The sequence below is a fragment of the Cupressus sempervirens genome, chromosome 3 (assembly GCF_028749045.1).
Source record: "Cupressus sempervirens isolate cs-2001-9-10 chromosome 3, ASM2874904v1, whole genome shotgun sequence".
NCBI classification, from domain to species: domain Eukaryota; kingdom Viridiplantae; phylum Streptophyta; class Pinopsida; order Cupressales; family Cupressaceae; genus Cupressus; species Cupressus sempervirens.
The window spans coordinates 1,109,765,472-1,109,790,506 of record NC_143120.1 but is presented as its reverse complement, the minus strand read 5'-3'; the positions used below and the strand labels follow the sequence as shown (position 1 = coordinate 1,109,790,506).

General features: G+C 34.1%; 1 pseudogene; it reads left to right on the top strand.

Annotated features, from left to right (window-relative positions):
- The window catches only part of LOC149570673 (AUGMIN subunit 1-like), a 31,401-nt pseudogene extending 26,657 nt beyond the window's left edge, over positions 1–4,744 (top strand).
- Positions 4,745–25,035: the final 20,291 nt, after the last annotated feature.

Sequence of the window (25,035 nt, the reverse complement as noted above, 5' to 3'; positions counted from 1 at the left end):
AGATCAATGTGTGACTCAAGTAGTAAATATCTCTCTCTTTGTTATCATTGTCTTCTTGAGCTAATAGGATTCCCAGAGATGTTTTGGTTGCCAAAATGTACCAAATCAAGGGCTTCCCATAGATAGGAGGCATCAAGATTGGTGGATTGGCAAGATATTGTTTGATCTACATTAAACTTTGTTCACAATCCTAACTCCAGTTGTATTTGACACCCTTATGTAAAGTTTTTGTGAAGGGTTGTGATCTATCTGCCAACTATGAGATGAACCTGTGAATAGATTGGAGTCTTCCTTGTTGAGCTATCATTTAGTTGATGTTTCAAGGTGGAGGCATATTCATAATTGCTTGAACTTTCTTTAGATCCACTTCGATTCCTTTCGTACACACAATGTATCCTAGTAACTTGCCTAATGTGATGCCAAATGTACATTTCTTTGGATTAAGCCTAAGACTGAACTTTTCCATGTGATCTAGGATGGGTCCCAAATCTTACAAATGAGTATTATGCTTTGCACTTTTGACCAAGGTATCATCCATGTAGTCCTCCATGGTCTTATGCATCATGTCATTGAAAATTATAGTGACTACCCTCTGATAGGTCACACCAACATTTTTAAAACCAAATGGCATTACATTCTAGCAAAAGGTTCCCAATGCACATGTAAAAGTAGTCTTCTCCTGATCTTTTGGTACAATTTTTATCTGGTTATAACCAAAAAACCCATCCATGAGTGAGTACATCTCATAGCCTGTAGTCATGTCTACTATCATATCAATATTGGGAAGTGGAAAATCATCCTTGGGACATGCTAAGTTGAGATCATGGAAGTTAGTACAAACTTTGATAGATTTATCATGCTTAGAGATTGGAACAATGTCAGATATCCATTTGGTGTAGTCAATTGCACAGACGAATCCTACCTTTAGAAGCTTCTCTAGTTTTTCTTTGTTGAGCAAAGCAACATGAGGATGCATTTTTTGAAGTTTTTGTTTAATTGGTTTGATGTCTGGTGTAATGGACAAATGATGCATAAAATGATTAGGATCTAATCTTGGCATGTTAGAATATGTCCAAGCAAAATTTATCTTCTTTTCTCAGAAGAAGCTAGTCAATTTTTTCTTTTCTTTAGGAGACAGTGACTATGCCAGATGTATCATAATAGGATTTTCTTTTGTACCCAAATTGATCGGCTATGTTGGCTCTATCAAAAATGATGATCTCTCTTGAAAATGGCTTGGAAGTGCATCAAATATCTCATCTACAGGTGCCTCAAAGGGGTTTTCACCCTTGGATACATCTTTTGTTTTTACTTTTTTGGGTTTCGATACTGTCATAATGTGGTTTTCACCATTGGACCTCTTATTTTTCTTCTTTTTAATTGTATGACTGAGATATTTGATGTTAGCTTCAGTCATGTTGATGCTCTGTTCACTAGTGGAAGACGTTATAGGTTTGACAGCTTTCAGGTAGTAGGCAAGAGCATAGTTATTCTGGAACGTGAGGACTTCACTAGATGCATTAGGGTTCCAGTCTATAAGCTCAGGATGTGTGAGTGAAAGTGTTGTGGTAGGTTCACTTGCATTCATAGTATAATCATTGAATGCTTGGACCAGTAATTCAAGACCTACAACGGTTTCATCCACAAGTGTGTTTGAATGCCTATGAGTACTACCATCAGTAGTTAACAATTCTAGGACATTAGTTAGATCAAACCCATCCAACCTAACCCTAAACATTTCACCCACTTTGATTTGGTTTTCATAGACATGAACTTGGTGAATGTCTTTATTAGTAGTTACATCAAAGAGAATTTCAAACTCATATTCATGAGAGTTTGCACTCCATGGGGATAACCCATAGAATTCCTCAATAGTGATAGGGACATACTCTCCTTCATCATCGAGGTTTTTACATAAGTATTCAATATGCAATGATTGACTAGATTCTCCCTTTTCTGAATGAGCTTTGGGTTGATCAGTATTGTCCTTAGAAGAATCAGCAGTATCATCTATAGTGCTGACACATGGCACAAATTCATCTGGCTCAACAAAGAATTTAGCAAGATCATGAAGAATAAGATAAGGAAAGGGATCCTCATCCTTAGATTGTTCCTCTTGAGTATCAGACCCATCTTGTGACTCATTTCTAGATGAATTTTAAGGTTTTGGTATGAATTTGTTAGCTCCCAAATGAAAGGGAACCTTCTTAAAGCCTAGACCAGTTGTATCTTTATTTCTTTGAGCTATTGCCTTGATGGGATCAACTAGGTCATTATTATTGCATCCAATAGGACCAGTTCTCTTACAGCCAAAATACTTCGTGAGTCTAAGACCAAGCCCATATTTCTTAGGAGTGATTTCTCAAGCTTGCCCTGTTAAGTCTACTGGGGTCTCTTCTCTGTAAAGACAAGCAAGAATGGCTCTATTTTTTCTTTCATCCTCTAAGGTAACTATTTATGTATAAATGTTTTCAAAGAGTTTTCAATTGAATCAGGAAGATCTAAAAGTTATGTGAAGTTTCAAGCAAGAAGAGAGATCTATATAAGTTCTTGACTAATGAGTTTTAAATAGTTGTTTGATCTGTTGTCACAAGATTTCCAAATGTAAAAATGAATCACATTAATGATTTCATTTAGTTCTCCTTAAGGAGATGGCGACTCTGTAAGGATATGATTAGTGGTGTGAGGAATTGAGAATAGCACCAGGCCAATCAGTAGATCAAGGTTTCAGTAGCTACACTAAAGGTATTTTATATTTTCATGTGATTCATTTTCCATGAAAGTGAATTCTACATATGTGTTCTCCATCAAGTGGTATTTCCAACACTAAGAGGAGAATAGTTTGAAAAATTTTATACATTTCATGAGAATAAGTTTCAGCTTGTTGTATTAAGTTTGTGAAGTGTATTTGAAGAGAAATTATTTGGTAGAAGGTTATATAGATCAGCTACAAGTTGTGAATCTAAGTATTAATGGTGAATGAGTTTTGAACCTTTGAAAGAATGTCAAGTTTTATTTCACCTAATATGCATCCTGTTAGTGAAATTCCTAGATCTATTTCTACCAAGAGGTACATGCCATTAAATTTTGATATATTCATGGTTTCTCGAATGTCATTCCTAATGATGTTAGAAAAAGTTTGTGTAAGTTTAGTGGGAACCATCTTGTTTCAGCTAGTCATCATGTTAAGTTGTTTAGTGATTTGATGGGTGACTATGAGATTGCTCATTATGACATTCACATGAAATTATTTGTTCAAACCTTGGAAGGTGATGCTAGAGACTGGTTTTCTTTTCTACCAACGTGTTCTATTTCATCTTTGGGTGAGTTGCATTCAACCTCCATGGAGCAATTTAGAGAAAGGGTAAGTATATCTGATTCTTATGATAAGTTTTTGAGGATTCACATTGAGAGTGGTGAATTGGTTCCTCAATTTAACATCAAATTTGCAAGAGTCTTGAATGAAATCCCTAAGAGTTATAGACCCAATGATCAAATGTGTTTATCTATTTATTTTGATGCATTTGACAAGAAAATGAACTATCTACTAAGGGATAAAGAACCACAGACATTATATTAGGCTTTTATGACTGCTAGGGATATTGAAAATAATTTGAAATATGGATTGAGTAGAAGTCATTTTGCTAAAAATATGTGTCGGTATAATGTATTGGAAAGAAAGGATGAAGGTGATATTGATGCTTCAATTTCAAATCAAAATATCAACACCCCTGCTATAAGTTTCAATCAAATTGAAAATTTAGATCAAAATGTATGTATAAGGAAGGTTAGTTCAATTACAAATGAAGATACATATATTTTTGATGCTATAGCAGTAAGATGCATTTCATCCTTTGATAAAAATCAGCAATGTGTTGATATTGTAGATCAAGGATTAGCTACATTAGCGAGTTCTTGTAATGTTGATTATGTACCTAATGATGTTGCTAATGAAATTGTTGTACCTAGATCTCAATCTTGTGCAAGTGAAGAGCCTGAAAATTATCTCTCCGATCATGAGTTTGATGTTGTTGATCTGACATGCCATGGAGAGATAACACATGATGAAGAATGTAAGTCACATTTATCTTAGTCACAGTTAGAAGAATAGAGTTCACATGTTTGTAATGTTTCAATAGTGGATGATAATATGGATTCACTTGATCAATCGGATATGAAAGAAATGATTTATCTTATTCATAGATAACATCATGTTGAGAACATTATTAAATCTGAATTTGAAAGACAGTCATCTCAATGTGAGTATGAAGAAGCTAAAATTCATGTTTCGAGTGATGACAATAAAGTTGTTGATCCGATGTATTATCAAGAGGCAACATATGAAGGAGATGATGAGAGTGGTTACTCAAATCAAAGTCAGGAAAATGACACTACATGTTCACCTTCACATGAGTCAGATGCTGATTGGGAAGAAGAAAACAATGATGGAAGTGAACATTCATCCGAAGGTGAAGGTATGACTTCTTTTTCTGAATCTGAAAAGGAAAATGCATCTCAGTTTTTGCATCATACAAATCAATTAGCCAATGAATATTTTAAGAGTGATTTGTCCTCAAGGTATGAAGATAAAGAAATGTTGAGTTTAGTTGATGTTAATGATTTTGAATATGAAGACTACAATCAAGGGTTGTCAGGTGCTTTTACTTTAGACAATAAAGATCCTACATATAATGAGGTGTTTAGAAATGAATCACAGTTTATCCAAGATGGTTACCCTAAATAAGATGATGAAGAGAATGTAATTATGGACACTATATGTTTGGTAGAACAAATAGCAAGTGAATCTTCATATAATTCAGGCTTTTCTTCATACATTGAAACTCTCCATGAGGATGAAATGGGTAGTGAATTTTATGTATATACTAACGCTTTATATGATGAAGCTTGTGATGATGAGAAACCCATGTTTCATCCAAGGGTTCAAAGAGGATCCTTGCATGGATTCATTAACCCATTGTTTGAAGAGGATGCAAAGGTTTCAGATTTAGCTGGGTTAGATGTAAATGGTGATACACTGTCATACTGGTGTAATAAATCAAAATATTATTCTTCCATTTGTGATATTGAATCTTCTAATGATGTTGCATTTTGTGAGTTTGAAGATGAGGTACTTGATGGAGTTGTCTTTGAAAATCAGCATGTCCCTCATGGTAAGTTTTATTATGATTTTTATGAGGTAAAAACTAATCAACACTTCAATTGTGAAGATATATCAGGTGGTTGTGAAGAAATTTCAGATTTTGATGATGATGTTATGTGTGAATATAAATCTGATTGCTCATTTGAAATCCAACCGGCAACACTTGAAGAAATGCAAAGTCGAGGTGAGTTGAAAATTCATGATATATATCTCTTTCTATGAAGTTGAATTTGAGCACTTTGTGTTTTTGGTGGACAACATGTAGGAATCAATCAGTAGGGATGAGTTTTAGTTTGATGTTGGCATTCATGAGCATGTTGGTTTTATCTTTCATAGTGAGCAAAAGGTTGAAGTTATGTTAAGTTTTCATATGCACTATGAAAGTAATGGTGATGATTTTGTTTTTCCAAGTGATGTGTATCTAATTGGTGAAACTGATATGAGTAAGAATCATAGTTTACCTCATGAAAATGTTAATGGGAATCAGGTATATAATAGAGGTAAAAGTTTTTGTTGAATTTCAGTGGCCCGGGGTCATCATTTGTACATAGTAGTGGTAGTTGTTTCCTATTTTCAATAAAGCTATTCGAGAGAAGTTTTTGAAGTCAGGTGTGTGGTTTGCTTCTTCCAAAGATCTGAATCCTTACTGTGCCAACAAGGGACATGCATCCCCAAACAGAGCCACTATTGGCACTCAAAATTGTAGCCTGAATTTTGAGCACTATTGAGAATTTCAAGCCCTATGAATACTTTTTGATGAGTGTGTACCCAGTTGCACTTGAGAACCCCAAGAGGTGTTTAATATTTCTAACACCCTGCATTCAACTTGTCTAAGTGTTTCATGAAGTTAAATTGTCATTCCGAGTCATTCTGTGAAGTCTCATTTTGAGTAAATTGCAAAATCTGCATTTTTACCAAAGTGTCAAACACTGACAGGAGGCCTTGTTTGCATCTAAATATCTTGCACCCATAAATGTTTCATGACTTTACACTTTGGTAGTATTTAGTGTCCATACCTAAGAACCTATGTTTCAGATTTTGAGTCATTTTGAGTCCATTTGACTAGGCTTTGAATCCCTCAAAGTTGGTAGTTTATTGTTTTCATGCTAATGCAATTTGATCATATTTCTGGGATGCCTTGTTTGACATATTATAATTTTGATCTAGTTGATTGAAATGTTAAAATTCCTTTTTATTTGCATTGTAGATGTTAGATACTTGTTATGTTTCAAGTTTCAGCTTATGACGAATCCATTTGATCAGTTTTCAAGCGCGATTCCAAATGTAATTTCTAAAGTTTTATTGGTGTCAGCAAGTGCAGATTGTTTGGTACCCTTATTCATGATGTTATAACTTTTGATCTATGATAGGTGAAATTGAATGGATTATACCACTATGTTGTCCTCTAAAAATACTTTAAGTGTGCCAGATTTTACATCTTGAAAAATCCATTTGAACACTTTTCCAGGTCAATTCCATTTCCAAAAATTGATTTTCTATCATTGTTCCTAGTCAGCAATTCCAAGTAGCCTACTTTGACCACTTACCATTTGTGCCCTGTGATTCATCATGAGCCCAAATCTTGGATTCATAATTTCCTCATGACAGTGAACCAATGCCCCAGTTTTCAAAGCCAAATCCAAATGCAATTTAGTGTTTTTTGTCATGTTTTATTGTAGTCAGTTTTGAGAGGTCAACTTTGACGGTCAATATCTTTTGACCCTAAATTCATCATGAGATGAGATTCAACATGGTACAAGTATGCAGAGCAAAGATTCAATGTGCTAGATTTTAGAGCTTGGTATGGTGTTTAGATCAATTTTTAAGGCCATTCAAAGGACCTCTTGACATCAAATTGATAGTTTGTAGAATAGTTGATAAAATGATTTTTAAATGATTAGTAAGGGATCAAGTTTTATTTTAATTAGTATGAATGGTTCAATAGATCAATTTAACAGTTCAGTTGTTTGGAAACGAATATTTTTTTTAGCTGGACCCACTTTGGGGTTCAACTAAAATTCATCAGATTTATGACACTTGAGAGGATTAATGGTGTTTTAAAAAGGATTTATTATGATAACATTGATTTTATAAGGTCTCAATGTATGCTTATCATCATGTGAAATCAAATGGATGATCCCAAGAGTGTCTGTTTCTTACTGGAATCTTCATAATTATAGCCATACATTTTCTCAAGAAATATGTATGCTTTTAGCAGGGGAGAAGATGGGCCAACATGCATGCTATGATAAAAGGGAATTAAAGAAAGGTCAATTGAGTCCTGAGGAGGATAATATGCTTAATCATTTCATTCATAAATACAACCCTCAAAATTGGCATGAGCTCCTTAAGAAATTTGGTCTGGTTTCTACCCAACATTTGAATTCATGTGTGAGTTCAAAGCAAGAAAGTAAACCAAAGGAAATGGAAAACAAGATTAACTTTCCCCAAAAGAATTAAAATTTATAAAGGAAGCAACTCACATCAAAAGGTGACTGGCATAAAGTAGAAACCATCAATGCTTCAATAGTAAGCCCATGGCTGAGTAAAAAGGGTCCAGAAACATTATTATTATTCTAGTTTGATTGTCTTTTTCCTCTCAATATTGAAAAGAAAAGAAAATGATGATATTGAAAAACATAGTGAGGGTAATTCCATTAAGTAGCAATTGAAATGTACCACAATATTTTATGTGATGAAGGTACAAGTCAAATATGATTGGGATGATTTTGTGATGAAAGAAAGTGGTGAGGGAGTTTATGAGCCCGAGCTTACCTAATTTGGTCATCTACTTACCTCAAGAAATTACGATGACAATGTCAAGAAGACTACTGGTGGAAAGAATGGCTATGGTGCCAAGCTCACTAATATTTTCTCCACTAAATTTATCATTGAGACTACAAATGGAAAGAGGTAGAATAAGTATAAGAAGCATAGAGAAGAGAAGAGGAAATCCATATCCATTTAAAGAAAAGAGAGCCTACAAGAAATTTAAAATAGTCAATGCATAGCAAAAGATAAAGCAGCAAAGATAGAAGAACCCGTGGGCAGGTAAATGAAACCATGCAATGAAGATCCCACACACGCATGAATAGAAGAGAAAGAGCACATGCCAAATTAGAAAGTGCCAGTGAACAGGGGATGCCTACAGCATGAGAAGATCCACATCCAAAAACATCATGCATAAATAGGGAAAGCTCACACTAAATTGGCAAGAAAACATTTGAAGATGGAGGCACACCATAGAAACAATTAAAGCCAATACCACACAATAAGGAAGCTACTATTTTAAGGTAGAGAGCCCACAAAATAATAGAGAGCTCACGGCTTGAGGATAGAACACCAAGGAAAGAAAAACCTCCAGTTATGTTTGCTAGCAAACTTAGACGTAAACAATGTGAAAGAAAACACAATCAAAGAAAAGGAGATTCATGAAATTTAAATCCTAACCAATAACCACACATATTGAAAGAAGCATGCACACCAAAAAAAAAGTGGCTGGAGGCAAACTATGTTGATACAGATGAAAATTTGGATTTGGAAAAAAGTATTATATTGAATGCTAGAAAGAAGCCAGCTAATAAAATGAGTAAAATTTTTTATCCCACATTCTTTGTATGCATGATTTTAAATAGTTTAAATATTATTGTACACATATAACATTGTGTCCAAATGACTCACAACTCTTGGAAGCTATGAGCCATTAAGTTAAAAGGTGGGCCCTATGTGCACATGTTAGAAGTGAAGATAGCTAGAGGATGTCAGAGAACATATTTTGAATGAATTGACAAGCAAGATGATGTGGAGTGCAAAATAGAGATTGTGCCACGTGGCGAGATGGGCGGTGGGTGTAGGCCTACAAGATGAAGGTGCCCGGGAGATAAATAATGCAGAATAGTGGGTGTCTGACATGTGGCACGGGTCTCGACTAGCAGTGATGTGGCAAAGACATGCAGGTTCAGGTGAGATGCAATGAGATGATGCCACGTGTCAAGATCTGATGATGGGTGCAAGCCCACAAAATGAAGGTGCTCAAAGTTTAAGCAATGCGGGTAAGCAAGATGCTGACATGTGTCAGCAAGTCCTACTTGGTGCTAACGTGGTAATGAAAAAGAAGGGGCTCTTTGAGTGATGATGAGGTAGTGACTATGCAAGTTGGCCACTCACTAAGCATCACATGGTGCTGGTCAAACTTGGGTTGACCCTAAAATTGAAGGGGGTGGGTTAAAAAATAAGTTTTCTAAAAAATGTCTTTTAAATTTTTTTTTCAAAAAATGATGCCTGTTCAGAACTTTTAAATTGAAGGGATTATTTTCTAAAGTCAAACTTTAGAGAATATTTTAAATTTTTGAAAAAAATAAAGTTGCAAACTTGAGTTTTCTAGCAAAAGGGGAAATTTTCAAACATGCTTTCAGGGGTTTTTTGATAGGGTAAATATGCAATATTATATATCACCAAAATTGGGAGAAACCAAAATTTCTAATTTTGGAGTTAGTTTTTACACAAGAAGCAGTATGTTCAAGCTATTCAAGGTTTTCTCTCAGGTTCTCAATTTGCAACTACATTCAGGTATCAAAGTTCAGTTCTAATTTTTGACATGGCAATGACCTGAATGTAGTTAAAATGTAGTGAAAATGCAATTTGAGGTAAATTTAACCACCATCAAATCAGTAAAAACTCAAAATTTCACTAGCATTTCATAAGCCAAATTAGATATTTTGGTGACTCAAAAGTTTTCATCATTCAGAAGTGGATATTTTCAAATCAATTATAGGATAATGATGAAACCAAATTAGATCAAAATGGGAGAAGGTAGAAAGAGGTTATTCAGTTGTAGGGGATTGAATTCCAAGTGGACACATGTCACTCTAAGATTAGATCTAGGAATTCTTTCTTTCCTATATCATTCTTTCTATTTTTCATTTGTAGTTGTTGGCAGTTTTCTCTGGGGAATACTAGTAGGGTTCTCGTGTTTTACTATTGAAACTAGGATTGTAGATGGTTTTGCTTCCTATCTATTGAGTTGTGCTCTAGCAGTGAAGGCCATACATCCAGCCTTGTGCAATTTTTCATTTCATTTTTCATGCATTGTTTCTGAGATATGATAATGGATGCTAGATTATGTGACATATCTTGAGCCTCATTTTGTGTTACCAGTTTGTGTATTCAGTCTTTGCAAGGATGAATAAAAAGGGGATTTATAATGAATTATCCAAATTTTCTTATCCTATCTCCCATTTCTTCATATGTGATTAACTTTGTAATTGAGTGAACAAGGTTCAGTTGATTTAAGACATCTTGGATGAGTTGTGTATCAGATCTATTGTTGCTTCTGACTCAAGGAGTTAGGTAAATGCTTCAGTGTTCTGATAGGGTTTTTGGGTGTATAAAGGGGATATTTCATAAGAATGGGATTTGGAGATTTTAGTTGATAAACTTGATTGTAATGCAAACAAGTTAGGTCATCCTACTAGTAATGACTCTATGTTTCAATGGATAAGGCACTAATCATTGAATCAGATGCAAGCTAATATGAATGTCATTTGCACAAATCATTTTAATCAAATAAATTCAATTTTTCATGTCTTATAGTGGGCTGAAAGGAACTAACCCTCACTTAACTTATAAATTTCATAGATTTGCATTTACCTACTATAGATCTATGTCATTTCATGAGTCATTAGGAGATATAAGGGGTTTTCATCTATAGTAAATAGGTTTAGATTTATGTTTTAATTGCACTGGTACCATATATCAAAACCTCAAGGTTAACCTACCTAGGTTTTGCAGAGCCTGAAGTGAAGAAGGAGTTATGCCTTATAGTTGGCCCAGGACTGTAGTCAAGTGTATCTATCATGGAATTTGCTAGTCTTAGATGCATTGGTTTGGTTTCTTGGTCATTTTCAAAACTTTTAAATCAATAGCCAACACAGCGTATGGAGAGAATATAGTGAAATTTAGTGTGAAGAAGGAAAGATTTAGAGGAATAGAGAAACAATTTCATATCTAGTTGATTAGAATAGCACAAGGGACAAGGGACATGATCAAACATTAGATCTCAAAGGATCAAGATCAAAGAGAGAAAATCAAGTGCCTAAATCTAGTAATTAAAGATTGCATACTATCAGGTTCATTGTTCTAATACTTTCTTGCCATTGTATTAGATGCTAAAATCCTATACTAATAAGTTAGCTTAATAGCTAGGTAGGAGAACATTTGGAGAAGGTGATTGAAAATCCTATGTATTAGGTGGGTTTAACAGCCTATTGTAAATCCTTTAATAGGGTGACACTTTATTTAAGTGTTTGTAAATCCTCTAATCAGATCACCATTGATATAGTGTAAAGTCTTTAATAGGGAAGACCATCAGAAGTGGTCAAATAATTATTACTATAGTAATTTTTGTGGGTGTCATCCCCACCCTAGTTTTACCTTCTTATTCCTAGAGAGTTTCTAGGTTACTAAATCTAGTGTTGTGTGTTATTGCATGTGTTTACTTTATGACTATTTAATGTATCTATATGCATGCATCTTGCTTTCAGTTATTTGATTTAAAAGGATTAGAAAAGGTTAAAAAGTGTGATACTTCTGATTCACCCCCCCTCTTAGAAGTACTCTTCCCATTTTGAACATTCCAACAATTTCAACTTTGCAAGCTATAATGATTTACTATAAAATGCAATGATTTGTTCATATCCCTCCTCATTCCTCTATAATAAGACTACAACTATAGTATGGAAGGATGCAAAAGAGAATATGTGCATTGGCTTAGTATAATCTTGGGTTTTAAGGACTAGAGAATTTTTATAGAAGTTTTAATATCTTGAAAGGCCTCTGAAGGTTCACCATCCCAATTAATAATAGCTCCTTTCTTAAGCATTTTTGAAATGGGCCTATTTATCTCAACAAAATTTGTAACAAATGTCCTCAGAAAGTTTACTTGCCCAAAGAAAGATTTTATTCCCTTTACATTTTTTGGCTTAGGTACCTTTTCAATGCCTACTACTCTTTCAGGATCTATCTTTACTCCATCCTTTGATAATATATGTCATAGTAATTTGCCTTCAGTTACCCCAAATGTACATTTCTTTGGGTTTAAGGACACACCATATTCCAAGGCTTTGATAAAGATCTTCTCCAAATGTCTACAATGGTCTTCAACCTTCTTGGAATAAGCTGTGAGGTCATCTTGGTATGCTACCATGAATTTGTTAATATATTCATGGAATGCTACATCCATAGCTCTCTAAAAAGTTGCACCTACATTAATCAATCCAAATGACATTCTCACATATACATAGGTTCCCCATGGAGTTGTAAACATTGTCTTAAATTATTCATTCTCTTTCACAAGGACCTAATTGTAACCTAAAAATCTATCCATCATGGACATCAATTTAGAACAAGTTACTTGTTGCAGCATAGCTTCCATATTTAGTAACCCATAATTGTCCTTTAGAGATGAAATATTAAAATTTCTAAAATCTACACATAGCCTTATATCCCCATTCTTTTTTTAGAAAGGTATCAAATTTGAAACCAAGTGGAGTGCCTAATTGGTTTGATTATTCCTCCATCCCTTAGCTTCATCAACTCTTCTTGCATTTTGGGGGCTAGGGTAGGATTTACTGATCTTTTCTTCTATCTAAAAGGTTTTATATTATCTTTCAATGGTATGACATGTTGGAATAAATATTCCCTATAGGCTTTGAAGTCTTCATATGACCATGCAAAAACATGTTTGTACTTCCTTAGCAAATAAATTAGTGGTTTTCTAATTTCAGCTAGCAAGTTTTGGCCAATATAAGCCTTCTTGGGAGCCTCTTTAGTACCAATATTTATTTCTTCAAATTCTTGAAGCCTAGGGTCCTTAGTTCCAAGTTTTACTCTATCTTGATTATCAAAAATATTCTCCAAGACTACTAACCCCTTAGGTACCTTGTTAGTTTTCAACTACATAATCTCCTAGCCAAAAATTGTTTTCTTGTCATTAATGGTTTCAACTAAATCATTACAATCCATTTCTTGACCATGGTACTTTTCCTCACTTAAAATGAAATTTAAAATATCTTTGTCATCTTCAAAGACTTTCCAATGTTCAACATTATTAGGTATTGAAGGCATATATTTTGAACCCCAATCTATGAAATTCTTGCAAATGACATTTCCTTAGGCTTGATTGCTACATTTGCAAGTAGGTCTGCCATTTTATTTTGACTTCTATCCCTCCATGAAATACCAAATGTATCAAAAAACTCTATCTAGTCCCATATTGCATTTCTATATTGTTTCAACCTTTTTTTTTTTGAAGCATAAGTTTCCTTAATTTGTGAAATAGCTAATTCAGAGTCACCTATGACATGAAATTTTTTGATTCCGTGATGGGTGGCAACTTTCAATCCTAATAGAAGAGCTTCATATTCTTCTATATTTTTGGTACAAGAAAATTTCAGAGTGAATGAATATCTAAATGTGTTCTTTTCAGGAGAAACAAAGACTACTCTTGCCCCTGAACCTTCTTTAGAACTAGCTCCATCAAAGTACATGGTCCACAAGACTGGTGAATCCATACAACATTCCACTTCATGTTCAATTAAAGAAGGAAACTTCTCTACTTCTTGAATAATCAATTCTGCTCTAAAAGCATTCAAACCAGTATCTAAGAAACAAGTTGAATCCTTATCAATTCCTTCTCCCAAAATTTTATTTACCCTTGGCTCCCTATCTACCCTCACTACCTTATCACCTATATGGAAAGTTGCATAAGACAAGTCACATTGTAGACTACCCCCCATAGCAGCACTCCATTTTATAGAGAGCAACATCTCATAATGTGGAGGGATCTCAACCACAAGGACGGACATGGTCAATTCTACTTTAGGGTATGCAGCTAGGTTGAATGGTAATGCATTAATAGTATCTATGACAAGGACTTCTCTAGCATCCATGCCTCTACATCTACCTTGTTTAGTAGCTACCTTCATACCTAAAGCTTCCATAACTTTAAAGGGCATGATGGTGTTAGATTGTACTAAGTCTATCATGCAGTTCTTTAGAGTTTTTCCTTTTATGATCAAACTAAGAAAAAATGGGTCAATATATTCTATGTAGGCTACTGATGAATCATCCAAAAACATTTGAGGGATTTGGGATATAATACTATTATCTTCTAACACTACTAGGGTTTTTTGAATGGAACTTGGTTCAACTACATTACCATTATTTCCTATCCCACCCAATAATGACAAGGCCTTGCTCTTATGCTCATCAATTCTGAACAACCCAGACAAAGGTACTTTAACAATTATTTGTGCTAGTATGGATATCATATCAATAGGTTCAACTATAGTGGGATTTACAAGAATACCTGGAGTGGAAATGTTTTGAATATTAGGCACTATCATTGGTTTGACAACATCAAACCCTAATTTCTTCTCTTGTACAATTACCTTTAATGTATCATTTATTTGGAACTGAACTTTCTTCATGGGCTCCCACTTATTGATCTTGCTATCTTCGACCTTAGCTAGATCTACACTATTCTTCTTACTTTTATCCTTCATCTTATGTGTGATATCCTTAATTAATATACCAAAAGGTTTTCCAACATCATTTCCAATTGTTTTGCTTCTCAAATTACAATTGCTATGCACATGAGAAATCATCTCTATAGTAACCCTGTCAATCTCCTCTTTGGAAGGTATTCTCAAATTCATGTTATCGATAGTTGAGGATGTATTACATACTTTGTCCTTATCATAACCTTGATCATATGAAAACACTTTTTGATGGTGTAACTAATAGACAATTCTTTGATCTACAACATCATTTTCAGGTTCTTCCAAATCATAATCCACACAATCATCATGGCTTTCTTCTTCTTCTTCTTCTTCTTCTTCTTCTTCATGTTGTGTACTCTAATCTAAAGAAAATGATTGAGCAACTACACAATAATCTATAGACTGAGGTGATTGACATATAATGCACCATGGTACATCATCATTCATATTAATAGAGCTTCTTTGCAAAGGGTCTAGCATACCCTTATCTTTTACATTTTGGGTTTGATTTGGGATGGGTTTACCATCTTTCCATTGAGTGGTATAAGGGAAACTCTGCATCCTTGCCTATCTATTAAAATGGCTATTGTTCATTGGGGCCTTTTTACCAACATTAGGTTTGTGTGAATTGAAAATTGGTGGATTCATCTTCTTTAACAAATTCAATACTTGACTTATTGTATCTTATTCAACTTTCTTATTCACAAGAGATTTATCATTATCCTTTTTTTTGTTCTTAGGGTTAAATAGCTTTGGATCATCTCTTCTACCCAACTTACCATAGGCTTTTCTATTATTTTCAATATTTACTACAAACTTGAAAGCATCCCTTAAAGTTTTGGGCTCTTTATCCCTCAATTGATAAGCCATCTTGCTATCAAAGGCATTAAAGTACATTGTAAGGCATATATCCTCATTCAATCTCATGACCTGAAACAAATTGTACATTCCCTTTTGAAATCTTACATTAAAATCAAATGTAGACTCATTAGGGTCCTTTTTGATATTTTTGAAATCATTTAACATAAAACCAACATTAGTGTTGTCTCCATATTGCTCTTTGAACAACTTCTCCAAATCATTCCAAGAACTAATACAATCATCTAGAAATGTTCTAAACCAATCCCTTGCATCCTCAATCATCTAATGTACAAATAATTTTATCACTGCACCTTCATGTTCAACTTCAAAATAATTCAACATATCTATGAAAACCCTCAAATGCTCCTCACCAATAACGACATTATTTCTAGAAAACTTGATAACCTTTTCTCTTAGATCAAAAGATATAGGGCGAGGAAGACTACGAATCCATAAAAGTGATATTTTTCTATATTTTTCCATATATATAGGCTTCTTCTAGAAACTAGTAGCATTGGATGTGCTCGCTATATTATCCAGATTATGAGCAACATTTTGGGATTGATGTATTTGAATGGTAGGGATCTACATAGTATTAGTGGATGATGATATAGGGGTAGATTAAGACATAGCTTGATTAGAGATGAGTGGTCCACAAGTGGGTATAGAAGTTGCAATTTAAGTAGACAAATTAGGCTAGGAAGCTAAAGCAGAGTTAGACTTAATGAATTGAATCTTTCTTCTAGTTTCTACTGCTTGAGCTTCATTCTCAACTTTCTCAAGTTCTTTTTCCAGATCCTCTTTCTTCTTTCTAGATTTTTCCAAATCAAGGTCCAGTTTAGACATGGAAGGATTTACAAATTTGTTTAGTGTAGCTTTGGGTTCATTTATTTGGATTCCTATAGCTTTTCCCTTTCCTTTATTTGTGGGTTTCATAGGAGGTTCTATAGGTTCCACTTGGATAGGCTTGTAGGCTTGAACTTGAGAAATGACAGGTTCTTGCCTTTGGCTCATGAGCTTTTCTTGTTCCAGAACCTTAGATCTTAAACTATCTATATCCCCAAACACATTAGCATAAATGACTGAGGTCATTTCCTCTAACTTCTTGTTTTGTTGTTTTAAAGCAGCCATCCTTCTAAGCAAGCTATCTCTTTTAATAATGACATTCAAGGTGGCCTGCTCTCTTTCTTTTTCAAAATGGATATGTTTGGCCTCCTCTTCAGCAACCCATTTCTTTAGGACTTCTATCTCTAAGAATATTTCTTTAGGATCTATAGAAGTTGCTTCTAAATTAGCAGGATCATCAAGATCTATAAGATTAGTCTCCATAAATGAAACTATTTTAGGATCTTTCATAATATTCCCATATCCTAACCTATGATTCATATCTGATCTATGAAGTGTATCTCCTACCGAGGAAACATTTTTTTCATGATAAACTTGGTCTTCTTATGGTGGACTACTAAATATTCCTCCCCAAAGCCTTGTAGTTTCTAACTCAAAACTCAATGAAGAGGATTCCCTTCCTACCACTAGTTGGTATTGAGGGTAAACTAATGTATTACCCCTTGGTTTCTAGGTGGGGTTTGGGTCTACTTTCTTTTAGTTTTGATTATTCCTACCACCTTGGGGAAAATAAGTATATAATGGTACATTAGGATTGGCCCTTGTGTAAGCTCTTGTATTTTTCCTTTTATCAGCCATGAACAGGGAATTTCTTATTAAATAAGCACTAGCTTCAAAACCTTGACTAAGTCTCCATCCTATTCGAGGGAAATTATGACAATGAGATAATGTTTGACTTTAAAGAAAAACCACAATAAAATATGAGATAATTTTGCAACACAGAGGGACTAATCACAAAAAACACATGACTACAACTCTTGCTTAATAGATAAGACACTTCATAAGGTCTCTATACGTTAGTGTAAGTCCATGGTACTTATGGTCTTTCTCTTTTCTTTAAATTCTCAAGGTTTGTCATTAAAAAAGGTCCACTATAACCATGAGCACTACTAAAGAAAAGACACATACATATACACCTAGACCAAAGAAACCACAATATTTTTATACACAAACATGTGTTAAGAAATTCCCTAGCAGAGTCACCATTTTGTTGGTTTTTTTCAACTATTAAACACAAAACTTAATACTAGAATAATGAAAAAGAAAAAAAATCTAAGGATTAGCTATTTCCTATAAACAATTGAATGTGTTTCATATCTGGACCCAACTTGAACAAAATTGAGATAAATTTTCTACTCTTTAGGCTCTACAGAACCTAGGTGTGTATATCTTAGGGATGGAATATGTTCAACTTGGCACTAAATACATATTTCATTCATTGCTCAATAGAACACATCCCTTGAAGTAGATTTGGTTACTCTTCTTCTTAGTTTTATAAATAATTCAAGCAATAGTAGCCATCTAAAACTCAATAGTTAAATGCAAACAAGTGTTGACCATCATTGATATCCTTCAAATAGTAAAATAAAATGATTTTAGATTTAAGACTTAAGATTTAAAATGATATCATTGATCAGTACCTCATCTATTGGGACTTAGAGTCTATTCAATTCCTAGATCTGATTGATTGCATTACAATCAATATTATCAGCAATTCTTACTAAAACTCTTTCTTACAAACATCCCTCCTATTACCATGGAAATTTTGTCAATTTTATCGAAGAATTTACTTAATTCTATGAATTAAAATCAATAGTAAATTGGCATACAATTCAATTTAATTGCATTCAATTGAACAAGACTTGCTCATACAACTTCAAAATAGCCAAGTGACAAAAATGGAGACAAGATTCAACCAAAAAAGACATGGGGACAGTTCTCCTTTGTATTAATTTCATTTGAAAATTTGTATACAATTGAACAAGACTTAGAATGACTCAAGATAAAACATCTAAATCCTATCAAATTGGTGTGTTCTCATAAACTTGTAGAGAAAACATATCACAAAATATCTATCAAGAAAACTAGACCAAATAGGCTTAATAAAAGACTGAAAGACAATAATTCAGACCCCTTTCTCTAGCCCTAAAATCTCACTTAAATCTCACTTATATAATGTGAGAAGCATCAAGCTTTAGGCATAGAGAATTGACAATTGTCCTTTTGACAAAAGATATTTACATTTTAAAGTTGTCATAAAAGGACAAAATTATGTGTAACAAAACAATTTTACATCAGAGTATTCTTTTGGTGGGCCCACTTTTTGTTACACCTTGAAAAAGCTATGAATTCCATGATTGGCTCTTTTTCTATTCTGATTCCTCAGAATATGTAGCTATCAAACTTGCTAATGATGTGTCATGCTCTGATGCTTGCAAGTTAACCTCAACTTGAGGATTTCCACTATCTTCATCATGAACTGTTAGGGTAACAATTATTTCTGTGTCATCAGTTACCCCATCATCTTCTGCCACCTATCTTGAAGACAAATTTATTCTTTCCATTTTTTGAAAATAGTATCATCAGGCAAATCAAAATTCAGGATCTCCCTCTGATTTTTTATCACAAAATCTCCAATCTTTTCAATTTCAACAAAATATTTTCTAATAGCATTGTAGAATAATTGTACTTTGATAATTTCTTCATTGTTCATTGCCCATAGTACATGCCCCTTTTTTATTTATAACATTATTCATTCTATAGCATAATAATTCATCTATTTCCTTTCCCCATTCATCCTTTTGTTTTAATTTGTCAGTCTTTCTGAGTGCACTGGGAAAGAGATCAAACTTCTCTACTATATACTTGGAAAAACAAATTGTTATCCTCTTCTAAATAGAAACTCTTTTTTCATCAAATTCTTTTAGATTGTTAACTATATCAAAAGTTTTTTCTATCTTATCACATGACAATTTGATGATGGAGATACACATAGAAGTGACATCATTATCTCTCTCATTCCACTTCTGAACAATGTGTTTTAATGTTTCTTCGTCTCTTTTTATTTCATCCCACTTCTCTAGGATTCTTACTAGCTGACCATAAAATGCTAGCCAATCAATCTTATCTACTAAGTACAAAAAAATTTGCTTGAGCTTCTCCTCATATTGATTGTTTAATTCAACATGCACTTCCCACAATTTATTCTTTTCCTCTTCAAATTACTCTGTGGTGTAGAACTCAGGTCTTTTTAGGGTATTTGGTAACTCAACAATGGGGATGGATTTAACTGGCTCAATTGGGGGTTGAGGATATACAATTATTGGCCTACTGGTTTCTCCCGTTTTCCTTTTTCCAAGCTGTTTGTCCATTTGGGATACTTAATTTTCAAAAAATTGTATCCTCTTTCCTCTTTCCTCATATGCCTTAAGTATTTCTTCAAACTTGGCATTGAGTTCTAAGAATGTACTCTTTTCTTTCCTAACACACACACCCCCAAAATTTAACATTTCTTGAGCCATTCTTGTGACTTGCTGACTATCTACTTCATTAGCCATGTATATTATAAGAGTACAAGTATGTTTAGCACTTGAAATATCTTTCATTTTGGTCTTATTTCCTTTTAAAATAGACCATATAACTAGGGCTTGGTGATCATTACTAAATTTTATTCCCCTATGTGCTTATAATATTTCTTCTTTAGTTTTGTATTGCACATCTTTTTCCTTTCTAATGGAGTCAAAAATCATAACATTAGCTATGTCGCATTCAGGCAAAACCAAGACTCCCGACTCTTTAGCTAACTATCTCTTGGCCTAAGGTGTTAGCTGGGCAAAGTCATCCAAAAATTTGGCCTTACCTCTTCCTAAATTTCAAAGTACAACTTGCTTGGTTGCTTTGCCTTTATTGTTTTACATTTTTCCTAAAAATTTCCTATATTTTCCCTCCACAAAAATTGTGCAAAGGCCCTAGATTTAACAAAATTTTCATCATCTATCAACTTTTGAGAGGCTTGAGCAATGATAGGATCTATCTCCTTACCTCTATAATTAGTAACAATGAGGTCAAAGGATGGCATAGGAGGCTCCTCAGACCTTCCTCTTTCCATATTAGTAGTGGTAATAATGATATCTCCTTCCCCACCCATTTGTCTTAGTTGTTCTCTTAGACATGCTTCATCTTCTATCCTAAGTGGGGTTTGAGATGGTGAATACTCTCCTACATGAGAAGAGGATCCCTATTCTAATCTCTGTCTCTTTGGTGCACTGGTGTCAGGTGAACTCTCTAGTCTTAGCCTTTTTTAGGGGGGGAATGTGTTGTATATTTTGAGCCACAATATATCTAGCCCTCCTTTGTAGTGTATATTGGCCTAAAGTAACCATCATTTTTCTATTTACCCTTCTCTCCACCTCTACTAATTTATTAGGATATGCTTTGACTAAGATGTTCTTCTTTCATTCGTAGTTTGCATTATCACAGTAAAATTATTCATCAATGCATTCATTTTGCCCCCCAATACTTCTTATCTACCAATGGGTTATACTTGGGCTCAAAAGAATTAATGAATTCTAAAATTTCATTGAAAACTATCCACTTTTCTTTTCTAACCTCTTGTTCCTGTAATGAAAAAATATTTCTAATAACATCTTTTGGGAAGTACACATTTTGTGTAATAGCCTTAGCCTTGGTTCTCTCCCTTAGGAGGTCATAGAATCCTTCTAGATCAATCTATCCTGAATGGGATTGGGCCATGTGATATCTATCCAAAAATAAACTTAGATTCCTCCATCCTTTCTTAAAAAAAAAAAAATCATGCACCGCAATGATAGCAGGGAAGAATGTGCCTTTACCTTTGCCCACCATATCCATTTCCTCAATTGTTCCAATCTACCATAGCAATTCTACAATTCCTATCTTCAGAGGCACCTGAAAAGGTAAAACATGAGGTTTTTTCAAGAAACCATAGGCCTTAATCACATTGGAAACATTATATGGGATTATGTCCCCCCAATTATGACTAACCAAAAGTCTCATGGCATATTCCTTGGGTCTAATTAGTTCTAGTAGAGGCTGTAGGATCCTTGGACTATCCCCTCTCAAGAGAAATCTGAGCCTTGATGCAAAGTATCTATCAAATCTAACATAGCTAGAATCTTTGACTTACCAAGTCATGTCAGCACTCCATAATTGATCTAGGAGCTTCTCTCCATCCCTTTCTAGTTCTAACTTCATTTCCTTAGAGAAGAAGGTGACTCCCTTGTAAAGACATATGTGCATTAACAAATAATACCAACAAAAGGGCCTAATTACCTTACCTTGAGATATTCAAACTAAACCATTCTGAATTTTCTCAGATAGGAAAGTGGCAAAATCAAGAATTGTACTCATTCCAAACTGTAAGGTCTAAACCATAATGAGAATAATAGAGCCTTGGATGTAATTTTTCTCATCCATTCCAAATATTTTTCAAATAGTAAAATATAGGGCTTGGGCTCTAGGATTAGATTATTTTTTCATCAATGGCTCTGGGGTGCGTGGTGTAACCAGGAGTAGTGACCCAATCTTAACAATATGTTGTTGTAATGGCCCTGCTCTCAAATATACCCTCTATGCATTATATATTTCCTAAAACTCATCTATATCAATCATCTCATGGATTGCATGGTTAGGGTTGAGCTTAAACATCTGTCTAATCAAGGCAGGTGAGACCCTAAAGAGGTTATCTCCAACATGGGTCATTACAACTCTAGTCATGTGGTCATATTTCTTGGCTATATTAGACAATAGGTCACTGTCAAAGAATACCCTGTGAACCACCAATTTACCAATATCAAACTCCCAAAAATTACTCATTGGGGTGTCTAGGTTGCGTTCTACAAACCATTTCTTGAACAATTCTAAACCCCCCATTGAAACTTGAGCATCCCTTACCGAATTGGATCTATAATAAAAACCCTCACCTACAACCAACCTAGGGTCTCTTGGGATGAGTTCTCCACCTTTTTTTAATTCATGCACAAACAAAGGAAATTGTTCAAGGAAATTTTTATGAACAAATCATTTAAGGTAATTAGTAAGACTAGAGAATTATATTCATGGAGGCATTTTGAAATTTCAACTTTAAATAGTTATAATTCCTTGATTTTCAAAAGTCACAGACTATTGATTTATGCTTCATCTTCTCTATAAATTTCTTTGTAATTCACTAAGAACCTTGTAGAATTTTGGGCCCTAGCTCTAGAAACCTTTGCACTTTTGAGAAATTTGTGATTATGTGGCTTAGTAATGGTGAATCTGCAAGTTATACTATAGTATTAAGATCACATGAAGGAATTAAGAGCAACATTAATGTTTCTAACCATTAATTTTTGTGTTGCATTTCTAATTTGAATTTCATCCATTGATCTCATAGCATTGGATGGCTTTACATGAAAAATAAAAGCTTTTTCAATGTTTTGAGATCCTCGCCATGTGTCAAGTAGATGCTTCCCCACTTTTCTTAAAGTTCATGCAACTTTACATTGTGGGAAAATGCCAATCATTGATCTTACCAAGATTGAAAATCACAAGAAAAAGAAATATCTTATTAATAAAACTCTTTTGAAAAGAAGCCCCACTGGCCCACTCATTTCCAAACTAGCTAGCAATAATTTATCTAGCCAATTAATTCACTCCATCTCAGTGCCTTTCTAGCCTACCATGAATCATCAGCTTTTCATTTACATAGGTCCCACATTGCCACATGGAAAAATGACACTTCCCCACTTTGTTTAAAAAACTTTGTAACTTTACATTGTGGGTAAGTACTAATTGTTGATCTTACCAAGATCAATGGTGCTATGAAGTTGTGCCTTTATAATGCCCAGTTAGCTAGACTAACCAATAGAATGGTTTCCTTTTTTCCAACACGTCTAACAACTACCACAGTACAATCTTTGTTATTGCCTTTGAAAGGAGTGGGTTCATGAGATCATTATCTGCTACATGTCCTATTGGCACTTCTCCACTTTGTGTAAATGTTGATCATTTTCTTATAGCAGTAAAGGGCCAACTTTCAATCTCTCCAAGATCAATGGTGGAAAAATTTGTATCTTTTGAACATTGTGACATTAGTCATGGCGTTAGTAGGGATAGGTGTCATTACTGTTCTTTCCCACTTTGTTTAAATACCTTGCATCTTGGGATAGCGATAAAGTGCCATCCATTGATCTTATTAAGATCGATGATGGAAACAATTTACATCATTTAGTGTTCAATCAATTACTCCAACCAATGAATGCATTACACTTGTCACACTATTATCTAACAACTATCAGTAGTAGTAATATTCTTTAGAGACTATGTCACTGATGTCATTATGTGCTAGGTGTCATGAAGGTGCTTGCCTACTTTGTTTAAAAACCTCTCATTTTCATCTTGAAGGTAAGTGCCAATCGTCAATCTCATTGAGATCAATGGTATAAAAGAAAAACTTTTGAGAGTTGTATGTAATATTTCTTCTATCATCAGCTTGGACAAGTGTCACCACAATGCTTCCCTACTTTAGTTAATACTCTAGCAACTCCTTCAAGCAATAAAGAACTAGTCATTGATTGTGAAAAGATCAATAGTGCATCAAAATTGAAAAAAAACAACCTTACTAAAATGAGCCAACCAATGAGATTGTAGGAAATTAGAATGTGCACTAACAGGTACTGACAACTTTGAAAAGGGGTCTGACAAACTTCAAAATTTATGCAATAATCAAGACCTATCATCAACAAGTGCTACTGGAAAGGACGCTTCCCTACTTTTCTTTAAAACCATGCAACTTCATATTGTGGGTAAGCACCAATCATCGATCCCACTGGGATCGACGGCTAATCAAAACTAACCATCTAAGTTTAGATGTGTCATACACTGCTTAGGAGATATAACCATGGTTAGGGAAAGCTTTAAAGTTAAAAGGTTTAATTCATAGAAAATGAAAATAAAGTAATCTTTGTAAAAAGGAAAACTTAGGTTAAGCTCATCCCACACAATTTTGAATTTGGAAATTATAATTGATTACCTTTTATGAAAGTTAGGGCACACAATGAGAATTTAAAAGATCATCAAGAATTTTGTACTAGGGTTTCAACAGAGAAATACCAATTTTGAACTATAACCCTAGGGTTTTTCATTGTGAGGTACAACATATGAAAAAAGGTGAAAAACCAAGCCAACAAACCCGACAATTGACTAGTCTACAACAAAGGTTGGCTATAGAAGCAACTCCTAAGAAGGGAAACATGTGTGTATAAATAATTTGACAATAGACCATGATGGAGATAGGTACCCAAATTTAGTTTGCATGATACAGTTATTGATGACTATTGAATTAAGAACTTCAATATCAGGAGCTAAAATAGATTTGGGCTTAAATGATGACTCAATAAATTTATTTTTAGAGTACCAATCTAACTTAGAATGTCATGGAGAATGCTATGCTATGGTGGATGGTATTGTATATACCATGTTCACTAGAATTCAAAAAGGAAAATTCATTGTTCCTAATTCTCCTTCAAG